The sequence below is a fragment of the Mizuhopecten yessoensis genome, unplaced genomic scaffold (genome assembly GCF_002113885.1).
Source record: "Mizuhopecten yessoensis strain PY_sf001 unplaced genomic scaffold, ASM211388v2 scaffold10033, whole genome shotgun sequence".
Taxonomy (NCBI): domain Eukaryota; kingdom Metazoa; phylum Mollusca; class Bivalvia; order Pectinida; family Pectinidae; genus Mizuhopecten; species Mizuhopecten yessoensis.
Window position 1 is genome coordinate 413,795 of NW_018408345.1, and position 19,830 is coordinate 433,624.

Here is a 19,830-nt window from a genome sequence, read left to right on the forward strand (position 1 = left end):
ATGGTCATTTAAGGACGTGCCAGGTTTTGGTGGTGGAGGAAGCCAGAGTTCCTGGAGAAAAACCACTGACCAAGGGCCTCTACCTGGCGACTGCCCAACATAGGCCTCAAACTCGGCCACTGTGGCGCCTATTTGGAAATCTTCCTGTACTTACATTATTAAATAACATTGGTAACGTTCTTCTGGAATGTTTCAACAAAATAAAAAGGCAAACCTATTGTAATTACGACCACTGACATACTTTCGGCATCGGCAGAAATCATGGCAAACAATCTCGCTACAGGATAATGACAGCCCATTAAGATTTATATACTTATATTACAAATCTATTAAGATATATACAAATCTTCCAATATACAAAAATCTTGATTAAATGTTCTTATATTTATTTACAAGTGAAAAATCGATCACCAAGTTAATGTTTTCACTAAATATCACAAAACAGATGCTAGTTTAGAGGCTGTAAATTGGTACCTTTTTCTTAAGTATTTATCAGAATACTGGAGGGTGGATTGATTCGGTTTAACATCAGAAATCCCTAGATTTTTACTATCAAACAACTATAGTATGAAACTATATGACTGACTTATAGGTATCAGAAATTCCCCTATACATCAGTACTCCTGATAGAACAATTAGTAACCATGGTAACCAAACAGAATTTTCAGTTATTTCGAATGTTTAACTTCATTCATAACATTAACCAATGCAGCTGGTCTCATTTTTGAAAACTTATTTGCAGCAGTCAGATTGCAGTTTTTCCCTCTCAATAAAGTCAAGACTAACACTAGGCTCCTCTGGTGAGGATTTCCTGGGTATGCATTTCCAGAAAATGTACCAGTGAACCCAGCTATGTTGAAATCACTCAGATACGGACAAATAGTGCTGAGAAATAGTTTGTATGCTTTGGCTAGCTAGAGTAAAAGCAGCAAACGACGAGCATTTGTTTCAAGAACAAGCAATTCTGCAGTTAAACACGTTTGGCCACTGCGCTATATACACAAACCCTTTTATACCTGGAACAGATCAATGAGAAATCAATAGAATGTTCACCAATTCAATTCCACAACCATGTAGGCTGTTTCAGGATAATGGTTTGATGGGCCTGTATCGTCACATGAAAAAGAGGATGTCCACTGGGCCTGCATTATCACACCACATCGTAAAGGACTATTGAACCAATGTCCCAACATAATACACATTGATCAAACAATAAGTTTGAAGATTGGCCTGATAAAGCTATAAAGACTATTAATATCATTTTGCCCCCCCCCCCCTCCCCCTTCAAAAGAAGGAAGACACTGCTTTAGTATAAGTTCCTCTTTTTTTGGTTCTTCTAGTAATTTCTTAATTATCCCGCCATACTTTTTAAACTTTCATAGATATCTTGATGGAACTTGCAGTATACCAGCATCACCCATAGACATTGTGTAGTGCAGTCATTAGGTCGTTGTGACCTTGACCTCAAAGGTCAAATAAATGCATCCATTTCAGTAACATTTAGTCTGGTCCATAAAGGTATCTTAATGAATTTCGTTGTAAAACTGCATCATCTACAGTTGATGTACAGTGCACTGTCATTAGGTTGCTGTGACCTTGACCTCAAGGTTGAAGGTCAAATAAGTGCAAACTTTCCAGCTGTACCTTTTGAACTTTTAGGGTACTGTACTTGTTACGTCATAATTTTATACTTGAAATTTAAACATATATATATATATGTATCTTATAATTCACTACCGGTAGTATAGGCATTCCCTAATAACCTAGACATATTTAAGGTACATTGTTATCTCACTTTTTCAGGTAAGTTTACTTTGCAAGTGAAGGGAAAAGAATATTGGCTAATAATGGGACACATGTTTTTGTTCACAAAATCAAAATCTTTAATCTATTTCAGTCAATTTATTTAACCTAAATATACATGTAACCTGCCTGTGGCTTTGAAGAATCTATCGATCATTCTGGATTACACTGAGTAACAGTTAATAATGTAGACCAGATATATGGTGTCTATCGGACCACCATTCAAAAGTACCAGCGCTATAATTACCTTGATAAGGGTCTGTACAAACTTTAGTCGGCCTATAGATACAAAGCTCTCACGGTTATATAAACAGATCTGGACATCCAATTCATTCATCAGGACATCTCCAGGACCGGAGTTTCCAGTTTATTATCACTAATGGACATGATCACATTTGTCAATCAATTATTTAAGAAATAAGATCCAATTACCTGCCATTAAGCCTGTACAAACACATACTCTTCATGGTTTAAATGATATAGCTGTGGTTTATATATTTATATATTTATATATATCACCAATCCAAACCTATATTTAGATATCTGGAAACTACTCATCATAAACTTGTATATATCCATCATTTTAACCAGTTCCCAAGACACGGAGTACCGAGCTGTTAAACACTCGACAAACACGCAACTCGGCACCGAACAAAATATGTTGATGTTTTAACGACTGCGATATGGGAATCATTCTCGCAAATAATCGCCTGAAAGTTTTTGGAACTGAAATGCACAATTCCACAGATGCCAAGTTACATGCACAATTGTGATGCAGCATACGATGCAAACGCTTGACTGACTCAGTGAGGGAATTGTTGACGCATGATCAATAACACTCTACCGTAAGTGGGAACAGAAAAACAGCAACTGTCCATGCATCAAAGCTTACTGCAGACATCAATTACATCAGATATGGAATTCGTCTAACTCAATGCAGTCATGTTTATGATCCACTGACTTCAGAAAAGGCCAGTGGACCAAAACATTCAATACATGATCAGCTCAAGTGGTAGTGGAAACTTCTCATGCACATTTTTGTTGAACAAAAGAAAAAGGTTTAAGATATTGAGGTTTAAAACTAAAAGTGTACGCAAACCTGGGTTCAAAATACATTAAACACAAAAGAGTTGGTGAGTTTGAAGACATTTCTCAAAAAATGCCAAATTGATTAAATTCACAACTCGTCATGCGATGAGCTGGCTTTGAACAGCTAGACCCAATTAGGACTAGCTGTCAAAATTACTTTTAATTAATTCACCCCTGAAGTCACATTTCAACTCTTCTAATTCAAAGGTTGGAATAGTTCATTACAAAATTTCAGGTGTGAATGAGTTAAGTTGTACGAGTTAGTTTTGGAAAGTATTTGTGTTGCTAATTCTGTCTTCTGAATGCTGGTTATCTGGTTAAGCCTTTCACCCCTATGTAACTTTAGCAGACTCTACCATGCATTGATATGGATGAGTCCATTATGGTCTACAGTGGTGACAGGGTTTATAGTGATATTACTGAATTTTTATTATAATTTTGTAATTTTTATGTATGACCTCTTTGATAACATTGAAAGCTCTGTATCTGACTGAAATTAAAACATTCAAATTACCAGAAATGACCATTCAAACAAATGATCTCGGTTAATTAAACTGACAATGCTTTGACAAGTAGTCCAGAATTAAAGAGGTGTACTTTGAATGAGTTAATGAGATAACTGGCCCCTGTGTCGAACAATACACTAATCAATTATCAATACCTAGCTTTACTTTCACTTTCCCTATAATTCATTCACACATACCCTCAAACTAATTTTTGCAGTAACTCAATCTGTTGTAATACAAGTATGACAGATCATTCTTAACCGTGCAATTATTTTCCTAATCTGTTGTAGAACAAGTATGATAGATGATTCTTAACTGTGCAACTTTTTCCAAGTATGATAGATGATTCTTATCCGTGCAACTTTTTACTAACGAGGAGAGAAGTCTCCAATGAGATAATAGCAGACAGATTTATAGCAGAGAAGCTATTGTTCCAACGCAGATTTGTTTTGAACTGATATAAACCAATATGTGTACATGCATAAAATGAGTAGTGCAATTATAAATATTGGCTAGACCCCAATATAAGAATATAAACATCTCAGAAAATTGAGTCTAAATATATAATGAATCCATACAAGCAATAAAGCCAATCTGACCCAGCAGCTTCTTGTGGTGTGTTAGCCAGGCTCTGTATATGATATAGTGTATAAAAAACATTTATGTGTACTTTAAACCGTAACAAATTTGCCACCTAGAAAATTCCCCTGGTGTCTCAATGGTTGTTTTAGGTACAACTTAGGGCAAAAATCCTGTCCAATTAATTATCATGGGAAATAACATGTATTTTCCATGATTCAATTTTGTCCAAAACAAATGAAGGTTTCAAAATTTTTACAAGTTGTTTACAAATAAAAAAAAATACAAATGGATAAAAAAGGATATATCATTTTTCTTTAAAATGTTATCACTATTTATACAAAACAATCAATTGAAAGAATGAGTTAAAATTCACAATTTTAAGGAAATTGATTTTTTTTTCCAAATTCCAAATTAAGTTCCCAGCCTTACTCCAAAAATTTTGTTAAGAAAAATCTACACAGTTTTACAAATGTGTACCGATATGCCAAACTGTATTGAACTGACATACCCATTTGAGATTTCACTTACTGAAACAGAATCAGAAATATTCTTTTCACCTGTAAATTCTCAACCCTGAACCCAGTGTTGAAGATTTTAAGGAAAAAATATAAAACGCGGGCAATTATTTCTCATTTTATATTATCGAAACTGAGAGATGCTCGCGCGCCTCTCTTACAACCTTCAAAGAACAGATATATATGCCAAGCAATTGGTCAGATTTTCTATTTGAAACCAGAAAAAAAGCTAAATGTACATGTGTGCCTTTGATTGTGTCATGGAATATTCCAAGCGTGAAAAGAAGATATGTGCATCATGAACCGTATACTTGAATTCTGATGATATATGTAGAACCGATAACACTATATACTAAAACAAATACCATACTTTTTATGATCATTTTCAATATTTGTGTATATATACGGGACACTCTAAATATTTCTATACTAAATTCCTACTTTTTTACACCATACATGATTTTATCTCACAAGATTGACTCAGTCACGACATAGACAACAAATTTCAAACTGTTTCATTGTCCCCGCAATAGATTCCCACCGACTGTTTCACTTGAAACACAAATGGACTTTAAGATAATGCCGCTTGATACATGCATGCTTCTGTATATTTAGAATGTTAAAATCCCTCGTGTCACACAGTTGTAATCCTGCTGGAAATCGCATTAAAAGGATGATCCATCCCTGTGAACAGAGTCTAAAACAGGATTTTTTTTACAGAAGGGAGTGTTTTTTAGCACTTTGTCAGAGCAATAATCCTACTAACAAACGGGCCAACGATGGCTAACACCTTACTCACAAATGAAGCCTCACCACAACACCTTCCGTGCGAAGCCTCTCCCTGTTTTTACAACTAATGCTACCATTGTGTGATGCAATGCCTCTTGATCAATGAACAGGCTGTGTATATGCCGGTGAGTCCCGTAAATAGTTCGGCTCGTTGAATAGCGTAGTTTTACAGGGAAAACTAGAGTCGTTTTACTGTACTTGGCAGTGCATGATCTGGAGGAACATCAGCACAAAAAAATCTTGGCTTGTTTCGTTTTAGTTGTTTTAGAGACTTCTAGTTGTAAAACTCTCCCTGCTGGGGTGGAGGGTGATCTGTAATCCAACCCACCCATGGTGCCAACCTCCCCTGTAAACCCTCTGGTTTACTGATAAGGTGTACATGTGTAGTCTTTAGGGAGCTCTATAGAATTGTTACAGGCAGCATCCTGGCTAAAGAATTAAAGCATTGCTCCAGATCTATAAAATACTCGCCGAAACATGCTGAAGTCTGTTCTGGAGCTGCTTTGTTTTAGGAGAGGTATTGAGACGTTTAACATTTTGTATTAATTTAGAGCAAAACATGATCAGGAATTTCCATATCAAATATTTCGCCTTTTAACGGAAAACCCAAAACCATGATCCAAAATTTCCCCTTCCCATATCTAATGTCTTTGTGATTTTTTTTTAGAGAGCTGATTATATGAAACAGTGCAATTAATTTTCTCTTCTTCATATTTGGCTTGTGTTGAGTTATGGATTAAATCTGAAAGCTTCCGGACTTTGCTGAGGATTGCTGAAGTGGGGCATAATAGAGAATCTATATTTACACATGTGATTACTGCACAAACATACATTTACCACTGTCTAGAATGGAGATTGAGTGTTGTGCAAGCTAAGGATTTTAGCCCAATAGAAATAGAGATCATAAGTAAACAACACATTTTCCTGGATTTGTCAGCATACATCATGACAGGTACCACAGGTGGTACAGGAACCTTTCGCCACTATAGACCACAATGGACTTACCCAGATCAATGCATGGTAGGATTTATTAAAGTTACATAGGGGTGAAAGGGCGAAGATACAGTAGGTCAATTATTTTGTTATATCCCACAATCAGCATTAGTACCACCTGTAAGCTGACTGATTTACAGTGTCATATTGTAAATTGCTTAACTGATTAAAACAATACAGTACCACATATATTTTCTTCAATGAATTTCTACAAAACATCATGCTTGAATACTCAAAATATATCCACAATAATTTAATTGGTTCAAATTTCACTTACATTTTCCTTGCTTTTTGTTTTGTTTTTTGTTTTTCCAATTTTTTTTAGTGTAAATGCTTTTAGATTTTTTTTATCAAATAACTGACCCATTTTACTACGTCACATGGCCATGTCACAAATATGGTATTACAGACATGTGTAATAAAACCTAAAGGTGCTGCGATTGGTCGAAACAGTGAGATCATATTCCTACACCACTACGAGTACTACTTTTATTCACTATGTAACATGGTACATTTACTATTATTTTAAATGAATTAGAAATTATTATTTTCTTACTGCAATCAAACTCTTTATTATCAAGAAAAAATAAACTGGTATTAATTTGCGCATGCAGAGTACTTTGGTTTTTGATGTAAATATAGATCCAGCTGATAACACATAATTGTGTTTGCATCTTCATTTTTTTTCAAATTATGATTATGTGAAAAATAGAATCTTACACTCCCATTCATGTCATACTGAAGTCAGTGTTCTCCCCAGAATGTTTTGAAAGAAGCATGGTATTTCAATATTTCTGTTTAAGCAGCACTCTATGTAAAATAAAATAAAAGCAGCGTGGTAACTTTAGATTTACTATGAATATATAGCAGATGAGATCTAGGATAGCAGCATGGCAAGAAATTATAGGAGCATGGTGCCATGCTGCAAAAACAGCCTGGGGAGAACACTGGAAGTCATTAAACTCATTCAATAAATTGATATGACAAACACTCGCCCATCAAGGCTCGTGCCATATCAAATTATTGAACTTGTCTAGTAAATTCAATATGACATGGACACTCATGCAAGATCCTCTATTTATGAATTGATATGGGTGCAGTACAAACTCAATAATTATTATTTCATTGACCAGAAAACAAAAATCATTGCTCATCTAGCAAACTGATCACAGACATTTTGTATTGACACTGTCTAACATCACACACCTGTAATGGAGTCCTACAAAACGCTGAAAGGTGTGAGAAAAAAAATCAAATGATATTTCAACACATCCTGGCACCTATATAATATCACATTCAGGCACATGTATACAGGTGACGTACATGTATACATATAATACAGGTGACCGACCCTGGACTTGTCCTATTATTTCTACAGTGAAGGAAAACAGAATTACTTAAGTAAACGCCCCCGCCCTATCTATTTCTCGTAGATAACCTATGATTATAAGCTGCAGTTTAATGTTTTCTTATCAAGTCATCTTTAAATTTTACAAAGAGTGTACTAAATAGTATTTCATAATTTGGATTTTTCACTTTTCTTTCAGTTTTCTATACAAACATCATTTCAATATACATACGCTCCAAACAGGTTTGACAAGGTAAATATGGTATGTGTTTATATACATTTGAAATCCACTTTTATCAATGTTGATGACAACATACAGATATCTCCACATGATGTCTTTTAAACGCCTAACCTTTTTAATACTTCTACTAGACTTTGATACACCCTACATCAAAATATCGCTGTAGTGTATGAACTTTGTTCACACTCTTCTCCTGGTTTTATCTATTTTACCTGAGTTGCGGAAGTTGGCGAGTGATTTAAAAAGCCGGGATGTTTTTTAATTCGAGTGATTTAATTCAAACTTAAGTTGAACCCAACTAGATTTTTGCCGAGACAAATCTGCGCTCATCTTTATGCCTTTAACCCTTACACCACTGTAGACCATAATGGGCTCATCCAAATCATTGCATGGTAGAGTCTATTAAAGTTACATAGGGGTGAAAGGGTTAATCCTTTTTTTTTTAATTCTGAGGTTTTATACAATACAAAAAGTTGTATTGTCATTTTCTCAATTTTGTTGACTTCCTCCAGAGAATGTATAACTGTATACAACTTTACTCCACATTATAACTTTATACAGACTTCGACCAATAATAACTTTGAGAGCTTTACTTATCTACATTTTAAGTCTTACTTTTCAATATCGTCTCCAAAATTCTCCAAAATTTGTTCATTTTATTTCAGTTAACATATTTTCATCATAAAATGTCAATAAATATTACTCTTTTAATGCAATTACAGTGCTATAGCTATTACATCAGTATTATCATAGGTGCTTGAACTTAACGGTAAACCCATGGCCATAGACAATCACAATGAAAAACAATGTAGGTCTACAGGAATAATTGACTTCATCGACCACGTTGTCGGTGAAGTTATTTCCTGTGATGTCTATGTGCAAGATACAAGAATATCTATTTTCCGTCGATTTTGCAAAACATACAACATATTAGCTACAAAAAGATTGTATTTCGATTCAGGGATAAGTATAGTAGTGAGAGAACTTCAAGAGTCCACTGTACTAGTTAGTACACATACTTTTTATTGAAAACTTCTGTATTTAAGTAAAAATGTCCAGGTCAAGATCTAGTCTATCAAAATTTTAGTAGGTTTATAAGAAATCTGTATCTCATAGACCTATTGCCTTTTCATACTTGCCAACTCTCCCTATTTAGGAGGGAGACTCCGAATTTCGCGCCCTAACATTAAGCATTTGTCTTATTTTATTTATCTTATGATTTCATCTGAAAGAACAGCTCAAAAAATGCCATTTAAAAGTGTTATTTTTTCTCTAAGGTGTACATTCCCTTAATTAAATTTATGCTTTTTATTCTTAGAACGTGTAATTATATAATCTCCCCCAGGGAAATTTCAAAAAGTTGGCAAGTATACCTTCTCTATCAATTTAGAGATTTACATTAGTTAGTTGGTGAAGAACTCTGACAGGGACTTAATCAGCAAGGCCTATCCTTTGATTGATCACCTGAATGCCTATAAGTCATTGAACTCTATCCAAAGTTCATGCCATATTATATATGTGTAGCTGAATGCCGTTACAAATCCCCAATATTTATGGCTACATTGTACAGTGGTCAAAACATAGGAGGGCAGCGGGACTATACACTAATTAGGACGTAGATCCGCGTATGACAGCCGCTGTGACAGCCTGTCCGCATCTGAGGAGCTGACCGACCTTAGAGTGTGACCTGGATGGGCAGGATTTTTGAAGCGGCAACATGTCCCCCCCCTCACATCGACCGAACACCGGCTTTGTCAGTGAAGTGTAGGTGTAAAACACCTCAGCCAACCAACCAACCAACCAACCAACCAGTGGTCAAAAGTGGGCCTAATCAATCTATTACACTCACCTTCCAGACCAGAAATCATTTTTTAGGATTCATAAATGCAGAAACTGTGCGGTAGTGCTTGTAAATTCTGTTATTAAAATTTTTAACAATGATAGAACTAACATTCATATTGTGATTAGAATATTTAACTTTACAGCTAAAATTAGTAATTACATGCCAATGAATATATATCTGATTAAGGTGTTTCTGATGCAAAAGACCCACAGGTACTATATAAGCCTCGTCTGTGGACGACCAATGGATAGCACCATGCAAGTTCGAAGATATGGAAGTACTCTCTAACCAGCATTGGAAGAGAAATCTATCAAAGCTTTTTATAATTCCCCAAACCAAGACCTGTATAACCACATCCTGATCGACCACCCACAAAAAAAATTTTTTTTATATGAATCACAACATTGCTAAGCTTGACATGTTACTGTTAAGGCACGGTAGGAGGCCGGGGTGGTGACCGAAGGGTTGCGGGTTCGAGTCACTCAACGGCACGGTGTTGTATCTTTGAGCAAGATACTTAAGATACTTTACTATGCTTATTCCAGTCTACTCAGCTGTAAATGAGCACATGTTTGTGCATTGCTAGAATTGTTGAATGCTAGCTGTTAGCGCCGAAATGGCAGCTCCGGTTGTATGCTCCACTGGGAGTTGAGAAAGATTATGGTCCGACCAGTTCAACCATTTTAGCGAAAACGGCCCAGCTGGAATCCTGCCGTTTTACCTTAATACTGAACACCTTCACAGCTTTAATTCATTTCAGAGTTATTTCTGCCGAAGTGCAATGGACCCATTCATCCCTTTGATGCCTTGTTTGTATATCTCACATATAGCACGGTACCACTGGACCAAATAATATACAACAAATTGTCATGCAGATCTCAGGGGTGACATCAACCTTTCCACGGGACAGCTCAATCAATTAAGGCTTTTATCGTGAACCAAAAACCTATGAATTCTGTGTTTCAAATACTGGTAACAGTGTTTCCCCAAGGTTTTGAAATTGGCGTTTTGTTTTACTTAAGTCGGTGATTTCACTTTTTAACACTGTCTATTCTGCAGTGATATAGCAAGTTGAAATTTTGTGAATATATGCTTTTGTTGGCACTGATCATGAATACTGTAATCTCAATCTGATTAAAATTAGATTATCGCATTGCTCCCGTTCACTGATATGTTGTGTGGGAACGACATATTAGTAAATGTGAGCGATGCGAAGATCAGATTTTAATTAGATTGCTGTTATCTCAATAATCCCCGATACTCTGTATTATGATGTAGCCTGTTCTAATAATCAGTCAAACTATTATTGGTATCAGTGTGGTAATTTGTCCTTGTACTTAAGCCTGGGATATTAACATTTACATCCTTCCTTTCAAGAGACATAAAAAAGCTACAACTCTGTCGTGTTGTTACATCAGTATTGATGCCAAACGTTTGAACACATAACTTTTCCCATCATTAATATGACGGTTTATAACACAACAGCGAAGAGACGTAAAGTTCAATTGTCTGTGCATTGTCTCCTCGGAGACAAAACTATCCAGCTATTAGCTACTTGTATGATATCATCCACTTCTAAAGAATGATCGAGGACCATGCCACCGTTGCAGAAATTACTGAAGCTGTAAACCCAGCAATAAAGCTGGTACTCAAGGCTATCCCAATAATTTAGTGTTAGCACAGGGAATTTACAGCAATTCTCAAAAGTACAGGGGCTATAATATATGTATAATTCAAGGATAACAGAAAATAGGATGGGCTACTTCCAGTTTCAATTTAATTTTGCAGTGATAAAGTTTTGTGAACGATGCCTAGCAAACTTTTGCATATACCATAACTCCAGATTGCACACATGAGGTGGTCGTACACAAATCAATATAAAACAAGACCGTACTTGCAAACTTTTTGAAATTTCAATAGGGGGAGATTCTGCAGGCTCAAAATTAAAACATAAATATAATGTATGTAATTACACCCACTAGAGACACAATAACTCTTTAATATGACATATTTTGAGTTGTTCTTTCAGATGAAATCAATAGATCTTATAGAATTTAGGAACAGTTAAACAAATTCACTTTTTGAAAACACTTAATTCAAAGTTCCAAAATTGGGAGGGTTAATTGGCAACCATGCTTTTGGGGTAACAGGCTATTTCTGTACAGGTAAACCCGTTCTAAAGGATTCTAGCAGGTTTACTTGCCTGGTGCATTGTAAATGTTACCATAATCCTGTTGGGTCAAGGGTCTGAAATCATTTTTGTTTGTTTACACATTTCATCAGACAGCAGGTAAACAGGTCTATTCATTTTGCGTGTGTCAGTTTTCATCGAGATTATAATACTGTCATAAAATTGTGCTGGGTACAGTTAAATTTGCACAAAATCTGAAGGCAAGGAATACACCAAAATGAAATCCCCACATGTAATACTGATTATACAGCTGACAGCAAGCAATGGAAATATTCAAATCATTTGGGATAGTAATTTTATAGGAAAATAAAACAAAGCACCTTTATATTTGATTATGATTGTCTGTATCATCAGGACTCTTGTAGTTCACATGAAAAGCACCTTTATGATCATCTGTATCAACATGACTCTTGTAGTTCACATGAAAGCACCTTTATGATCATCTGTATCACCATGACTCTTGCAGTTCACATGAAAGCACCTTCATGATCATCTGAATCACCATGACTCTTGTAGTTCACATGAAAAGCACCTTCATGATCATCTGTATCACCAAGACTCTTGTAGTCCACATGAAAAACACCTTCATGATCATCTGTATCACCATGACTCTTGTAGATCACATGAAAGCACCTTTATGATCATCTGTATCACCATAACTCTTGCAGTTCACGTACCTACACCTTCTTCAGTAATTTACATGTACCTGTATGTACAGTAACGTTTTTTCTCATACATATCCAGGTAATCTATATATTGTGAATCTGAGGCAACTGTTTTTTCACAGTTCACACCACCTATATCCTGAAAGTCATACAGACAATGGGTCTAGATCCTTTGACTATACCCTAGCTCCATATAGTCTCAACAGACAGCTACCATCAAGTTTATTACTGTAGTATTATATATGGTAGAATGAGTGCCCACATTTTCTATCCAAGGGCCATCGTATAATGTGTTGAGACGTAATGAAAGTATCAACTCATATCTCCAGCGCTATAAATTGACAGGTCAGAGAGGTTCAAATGTCAATATATATATATAGGGTCAGTTTACCAACATCATACACTGTGAGGATCACATCAAGTCTACATGGTCCATTGATTTATACAGTCAGAATAAAATCAATAAGTGTGTATACACCACCATGAACAGTACACAACATGCAGTCAGATCCCGGTGGAATTGTACTGTATTATATATGTATTCATCTCCACTTTAGCTGATCATATTATGAGAGATAGTTGCCATATTATGACAAAAAGCAACTCTTTTCTAAAGGAAAACAATTCTCTGATTACATCTACATTCATACCTGTAAACATCAAAGGCAAATGCACAGAAACATGGAAAAGAGAGTTATCCATTTGTCATCAATATCATTATTCTAGCTGTCATCTTTCCAGACATCAATATGTAGCTCTCCCTTAATCCAGACATTAGTATAGCTCTCCATTAATCCAGACATTAGTATAGCTCTCCATTAATCCAGACATTAGTATAGCTATCCATTAATTCGTATATCAGTATAGCTCCCCATTAATTCGTATATCAGTATAGCTCCCTATTAATCCAGACATCAGTAAAGCTCCCCATTAATCCAGACATCAGTATAGCTCCATTAATCCCGACATCAGTAAAGCTCTCCATTAATCTAGACATCAGTATAGTTCCCCATTAATTCAGACATCAGTATAGCTCCCCATTAATCCAGACATCAGTAAAGCTCTCCATGAATCCAGACATCAGTATAGCTCCCCATTAATCCAGACACCATTATAGCTCCCCATTAATCCAGACATCAGTATATATAGCTCCTTATTAATCCAGACATCAGTATAGCTCCCCATTAATCCAGACATCATTATAGCTCTCCATTAATTATAATCCTTACATCACTGTAGTTCTCATTTATCTTGCCATCAATATATAGCTCTCCATTAATTATAATCCTTAGTCACATCACTATAGTTCTCATTTATCCAGACATCACTATAGCTCTCAATTAATCCAGACATTAGTATAGCTCTCTATTAATTTAGACATCATAGTGCAGCCCCCGCCTTTCACCAAGACAGCCAAGTTTGCATTGATTTCCCAATATGAAATGAAAAGGTATGAGGTTGCCCATCTGACCAAACATGTTTTAATGATATTTTGGGTTTCCTCCCACATCAAGACCCCCCAACAAGCTTCTGTCTGGGTTAGCAAGTTTGATTAATTAATGTCTATATAAGTTTATATAATTTGTTTCACAATTAGTGCAAGATAGATTACATTTATAGTCATATATTGCTATCTTCGTTTTAAAAAAACCCAGTGATTATCTCTATGATGACCAGCAATGTTTTACTGATATAGACATGGATGTCTGTGTACTAGTATTAATCATATTGGTTAAAACAAGACAAATCATTTGCAAAGCATTGATGCCACCCACTGAATGGAAAGCATCAATCGATCCTTGAAAAGGTCCTCTGTTTTTCAAATATTGTGTTGGCTAAGCCAACTGCATGATTCTTCTACTTCTACCTGGTAATTGAGTCAAAAATTGACCTACTTCATCATATTGGAGATCATGTAGACCTATATATTTGTGTTGTGTTTATGTACCAGAAATGTTCCACCATTTAAGGTAAATACTAAAGCAGTATATTATAAGACTTTAGGTTGTTTTCATCTTTTTAGAAATGCTAATTACTGATAGTGTAATCATAATAGTCCTTATAATTATGTACCACCATGCATATAAAAATAATATTTGAATACAAAATTAATTAATCATACAATTTGACCTTGCAGCAAACACCACTTTTATGTATATCTAATATGTGTGAGTGTGTATCATTAGCCTACATAAACTACCTGTGTAACCAGAATATCTGGAAAGCTTTAGAAATATGGTGTAATATATAGGTTTTACTACACCCTACACTACAGACACAGCTGTCAACAAACAGTATGGTAAAACATGGTCCCTGCGCCTGAGGCAGGTGTGCATGTCTGAAGGAATTAATTTAGCTTACAAGCTTAAGTTAAATAAAAAAGCTATTTTCAGTGATTACTCACACAGATAGGATATAAATACATCCAATACAGCGAACTCATAAACATCAGTCTTGACTTTCATGATGTTATTGTAATGTCTTGCCAACTGTTGATTACGACGAAACCGTTCACAACTTGCTGTCGTGTTCATTTCCTGATCAATCAACAACTGTACACATCGAAGTTATTATACAAGATGATCATGACTCATCACTGTGACATATAAAAGACTAGCCACTCAAGTGACAAAGCAATTTGCCATCACAAATAAGCTGTAACGTGTAACGTGGACTGACCTCACCATAGTGTGTCCCTGCTCCCTGTGAGTCGGCAAACTTCAATGAAGTTTAGCACTCCCAGTAAACATGTCCCGATTCTTTTACAAAACATCATACTGTTCTGTTTAAAATATGTATACTTACAATTAATCCTCGTATGGAATCACGAGAAAAGATTACTGATCGTCTGCTGCAAAATCCTACTGCCAGCTGTAGGCTGCTGTCATAGGCCTTAGCGAAGATAGTCAACGGCAGCCATGTTTTTTTCCAAATGCGTGAATTGAAGAAGAGTTATCTCCCCTTTCACCGCCCACATAATCTTACATCTTTTTTACACAAAAAAAGGAATAGGATACAAATACACACAATATAATTAGTAATGGCATAGTCCTAATGGAATATATAGGATTTAATGTCTCTTAGTATTAATCAAAAATTAAATAAACTTAATTAAATAAACATTATGAAAAATAATGCTTAACTTTACAGGCCTAAATATTTTCATTTTCATTTTGTTAAACATAGTATTTCATCGGCAGCACGATTTACCCAAAAACGCCCAAAATCATTAATTATTTACAGATATTAATACTACTGCTACCTGACATTAGGAACATTTATTACATACTTACTAATAAATACGGGTTGTTTAGTATATGCGATACATATGGGTTGCTCTAATTAACCCATATCAGCCCTCTCCGTATCACACCCCAAAACCTGTATCAGCCCCGCCGTATCACACCCGAAAACCAGTATCAGCCCTCTCCGTATCAGCCCGCAAAAACTCGTAATCACACCCCTTTAGGACATTTTTCGTTTTTCAATATTTCAAAAGAAAAATAGATCATAAGATAGTAGCTTTTATTAGTAAGTATGAAATAATTTATAAACAGAATAAAAACACACCTTTCTCCATATCACACCCAGTATCAACCCTCGACCAATATCAGCCCGAGGGCTGAACTGGGCTGAAAAAAGTCATGTATTATTCTCTAATGATATTTCCCGTTAATCTATTGGATAGTTTTTACGTATTTTAGTTACTTCCCCTGCAAACAAGTTTACCGTTGGCCATTTCACAATTCCCGATGACAGAAGTTTTATCGATATTTGGTATATAAAATGGAATTTTACTCACTCTTTCCACAATATTTTATACAGAGAAGAAGTAAGAGAAGGTTAAGATAAAGGAGAGAGGAAGGTAAAAAGAAAACTTCGAGACTGATGTCGTATTCAAGAGTTGTAAACACTTGTTTCCTGATTGTTGTAAAATAAATAAAGTTAATATATATTTATTCAGAAGAAATTAAACTAATAGTGTACCACATAAAAATACATATCATTACATACAATTAACATCATTAGCTACTTTTAAATGCAATACAATCTTTACAATGCAAGCCGTAAAAGTGTGCATGTGAAAACTTATACAAATCGCTTTGATTAAACAGAGACATATATACAGCCAGTAGTATATACGTATATGGATTTTATAATGAAACTTTGTACACATTCAAATACGTTTTTTTTTATTATTATTTTGTACAGAAGATAGATTGCTGTCACCAGGCAGTAAAACTTCAATGGGAAGCTGATCTTGGAAAGATGCAAAACTTGCTTGTCAGTACGTTCATAATTTCGACAAAGTAATAAATAAGGTTTACTTGTTTCGTTTGCCACACGACAACAGAGTGGGCTCTCTACTATGTAACATAACTTTAAGAGACAATGAAAATGGTATTATGATAACCAAATTTCAATAACCTTCATCGCTTATTCGATATAAACTGATAAAAAACAAACTCTTAATAAATAATATGAATATATTTCAGTTAATTATTTGGTATTAATGTGTTGATTATACTCCCATCACGGCTAGACGTAATTTATTATCACAAGTTTCACAGGTTTTATTTTTACACTCACGCCACAGGTATTCCGTCTTTGCGTATTGCAGAGTTATCTTCTCTTTGGAGCAGGTACTGATTGTTACGTCACTTGTTTGTGAGAATAACGTCATCAATTTTTGAGAAAACGACGTAATTCTCTCACACAGACCAATGACGTAACAATCAATACCTGCTACCATGAGAAGATAACTCTGCAATACGCAAAGACGGAATACGTGCGTAACAAGACATTGATGGATATAGTACACACATAATATGACACATGGTACAATTTATACAATAACAACCCGTTTCAATAATTCTTTTAGCTAACTTATTTTAGATATTAAGTAGCTTCATTACTCTTTGTATAAATTTACTTACTTTTGTTAAAAGTACCGTGTTACATATTGAGAACATTCCTTTCATTTTGATATAAGTTGGGTTGACATACTAATAATTTGGTATATACAGTTGTCTAAGAGCTACAACAGATACAATAGTTCATTGGAATAAGTAGTGGTATTCGTCCCCAACACAGTTATTACATAAGGGACATAACCTTTCCTCGCGTGGGACTCTATTCCATCTTCCTGTTTCTATATTTTTGATGTTCTAAATTTACTTATTACTTTTTGTATCAATATGATATAAAAACAAGTCATTAGGTTTGACTTAATCCTTTGTTATTGTACCTATTGGTGTGCAGACGATGTGGACGCTTAACAGTTCAATTATGGGAAACTTCTAAGTACAGTATCTTTCAAAGAAAATACGCAATTTTCCACCTCAAAAAAGTGACATTAGTCTGAAAATATATTTAGTCTATATGTATGTAAGAAAATTGAAATATGTATTTGACGTAATAAGTATTGAAATTCATATATTGGATTGTTAGGTGGAACGCGGAATTATTTTCTTTTGGATTGATGTATAAGAAGCGTAACATAATTCCTTTTATGTATCTATTTTATTTCTAATTGGTAAATGACAATCTACTCGTCTACCCTTCATAAGATTGATCAGAGACTTTATATGGAAAAAATATTAATCTAATTTATTTTCACGTTTAACAAATTGCTACTGTTAGATTATCAGACTATCTCTGAGTTAATCAATTAATTGAAAGGACTTCGAATCATATACAATTTATATACTATTTGAATTTCATAGTAATTTCAAATTTTCGTCTTATGTATTGCATTATGTTTCTTAGAAAATACGTTTCATTCCAACATATTTTATTGACATTAAATATTCAAAGGGATTTTGCACAAGTTCTTACAACTCACCAGAGACGTATATTACATATGATATATACGTCTCTGAACTTACTAGGCTCTCTCCCAACAATACAATATACAAAATGTTTAACATATATTATGTACTTAATAATTGATATAGAAAATATAAATAAAAAGGAAAGGAAAACAGTTGAGTTATGAATGTCTTGAATAGTTTAAGTTGAAAACATTGCTGTATTTTCCTGTAAAACTTTTTAATGTTTCGACTTCTTTAGTTTTGAATGATTTGCAATTTAATTACAATTCCTTATTAATGATTTTTGGATGTTTTGGGGTCTTTTGGGGTAAATACGACATATCAGTCTCGAAATTTTCTTTTTTCCTTCCTCTCTCCTTTGTCTTTACATTCTCCTTCTTCTTCTCTATATGAAAAAATGTGTAAAGAGTGAGAAAAATGCCATTTCATATAACAAATATCGATAAAACTTCTGTCATCGGGGATGGTGAAATAGCCAACGGTAAACTTGTTTGCAGGAAGAGTACGTAACTCATATACGTATAGTTAATAATACTCGCGTCACCATAATATCAATATGTTACCTACATGTCCCCAGAGACGTACTATGTATTATATTGTAATATATACGTCTCTGATGTCTCCAATGTCAGGTAACAGATGTATAAATATCTAGATACATTTCATGTTTGTGAGTGGTTGTGACACACATTTTAAGTTAAACAGATATGTACGTATAAAGCCAGAGATTGTATTATTGAACATCGTTTTTACTCCTCCTCTCGCAGATTTCATTTTCAGATTGTTGAAGTTGGTCAGTACCCTTTAAGAAATAGGACGGAGTAGAAGTAGAAGTATTCACGTCTCTGTTTTCACTGCAACATTTTTTTTTTTTATTGTTATAAAGAATCTTGTCCTACTTTTTTAAAATAAGGACTTGAGCTACATGTGTGAATATTATAAGCTATGTATTTTCTATTTTCATGCATTTTCATTTTAACGATATTTTTAATAGCTCCTGTAGGAGTTTCTAACGTTAAATTCTAGATTTAAAATATGTATAAACACTTGCGTCTGATTTTTTGACTTTGAATTAATATACTCGACCAGAGACGTATAAAGTATAAAGTGTTATATACGTCTCTGACTCGACCAAAATAAAGGCGGTTTGTTACAATAAATGTTCAAACAACAGTTATACGGTAATTGAATACCCCTTCGGTGCCCCATTTGTCTTGTACAGGAATGTGTCCGAGACAACCTCGTCCTCTTGAGTTTCAAAAGACGACCTTCACCTTAAGCGACCCTGGATATTATGCAAAAATCAAACAAAAAAATAAAAGAGTAAATTGAATATGATTTTAATGAAATAAAAAACACAAAAAATAATTAAAACTTGTTTTAAAACGGATAAATACCAACCGTTGCATTCTATTTTCGTCATCAGGAAAT

At 34.6% G+C, this 19,830-nt stretch overlaps 1 protein-coding gene across 3 annotated transcripts in view; it reads right to left on the reverse strand.

Moving 5' to 3' along the window:
* LOC110459310 (oxysterol-binding protein-related protein 3-like) overlaps positions 1-15,500 on the reverse strand; it is a 71,583-nt gene extending 56,083 nt beyond the window's left edge. For 2 of the 3 annotated variants that reach the window (XM_021511501.1, XM_021511499.1), the window contains exon 1: positions 15,371-15,500. The gene's annotated coding sequence lies outside the window, so the exon portion shown is untranslated. Of the gene's footprint in view, positions 1-14,969; positions 15,264-15,370 lie in introns of those variants that run through there. The other variant, XM_021511500.1, reaches the window with a different exon arrangement.
* Positions 15,501-19,830: the final 4,330 nt, after the last annotated feature.